The following is a 1,508-nucleotide window of genomic DNA, read 5'->3' as shown; positions in this document are numbered from 1 at the left end:
TCCTTAAGGTAAATAAACTGAATAAGCAAAGTCAACTGCTACTTTTTATATCACAAATGAGGCCCTATGTGTGCATAATCTCAAATCCTAGTCCCATAAAACAGTTGTTTGAATGATATAGCAAATTAGCCGAAGACTCAAAGACATTATGAAATTTGTTTCAGTATATTCTAAAACATAAAGTACATGGTATTTTGAAATAGTTTTGCAGAATTTAATTATAATGCAATATTCACTGTTCTATTTTATGTTTTAGTTGTAGAATCCTTTGTACTTGTGAGTCTAGAAGGGAGCTGAACAGGTTCCACAGTAGATATAGACCTGTTCTGGTTGTCAGGATAGAGAATGTATTTCCTATGGTGCCTGAAGCTAATCTGTGAAATACTTTTCTTCCTCAGTATCACTTTACTTAACAATGACTAATGTTCACTTTTGATGTAATGGAGTTCAAATAATTGTAAATAGTCAATTACCATTAGAAGCATTCACAATAATAAAATAACAAAAGTCCCTGTTGAATACAGAGTAATTAATCTGTATAAAGCAGTTTCAATATGATCATCTCTATTACTGATTAATATATTGACATCAATTAACATGAACCCATATGTCATATGAGAAATGGTAGCTTAGAACTGATATTTACCTTCACTTCCTACATCTACATGGTGGGCAAAGAAACTCATATCAATAATAAATACCAATAACAAATACCAATAAATACGAAGGAGCATTTTTGTAGCCAATACTAATGCAGCTTCATTTTATCTTAAAACAAACATCCAGATTTGCAAATTTCTCTCAATATATTATGATATTGTTTCCTATATATGTCCCTCATGGATGTTTGTTCAGTGATGCAATACAGTATTGTTACAATAAAATATTTTCCAGTTTGAGAAATGAAGATGATCTCTCACCAGTTTTATAAGATAGTTAAGTTATAATTTAATATACAAGATGAGATGAAACTAATGAGAAACTTACAATTTAAAATAGAATATCAAAGGCCAGATATGTGATAGGCACTCTATAATTTACAGATTTCATGATGCTGAGAGCAGAACAAAGGTAGGCGGAAGGAAAGGACAGGGAAGGAAGAAGCAAATGACTTTCCCATCGTTGTTCTTGGCTCTTTGCTTATCTACTCTAATGATACATTGTATAATTTTTGCTTTGTAATTTTATTCCAGCAATTATATGATTTAGCTTTTAGATACTAAGCCATTTGTCTAAAACTTGTATTGATACACAGCATGCAGTGATAGCTTAGTTTTAAAGATAATTTACAATTTATGATACATTGGATGAATCTTTTTTATTGATCATATTGTGCTCTATTTTTATGTGCTCTGTTTCCCTCCCTACCTTTCCCCACCCCTTCAACCCTCTCTTATGGTCCCCATGCTTCCAATTTACTCAGGAGATCTTGTCTTTTTCTAATACCCATGTAGATTAGATCCATGTATGTCTCTTTTAGGGTCCTAATTGTTGTCTAAATTCACTGG

This window comes from Microtus ochrogaster, chromosome 6, assembly GCF_000317375.1.
Source record: "Microtus ochrogaster isolate Prairie Vole_2 chromosome 6, MicOch1.0, whole genome shotgun sequence".
Lineage (NCBI taxonomy): Eukaryota > Metazoa > Chordata > Mammalia > Rodentia > Cricetidae > Microtus > Microtus ochrogaster.
This window is presented reverse-complemented; position numbering follows the sequence as displayed.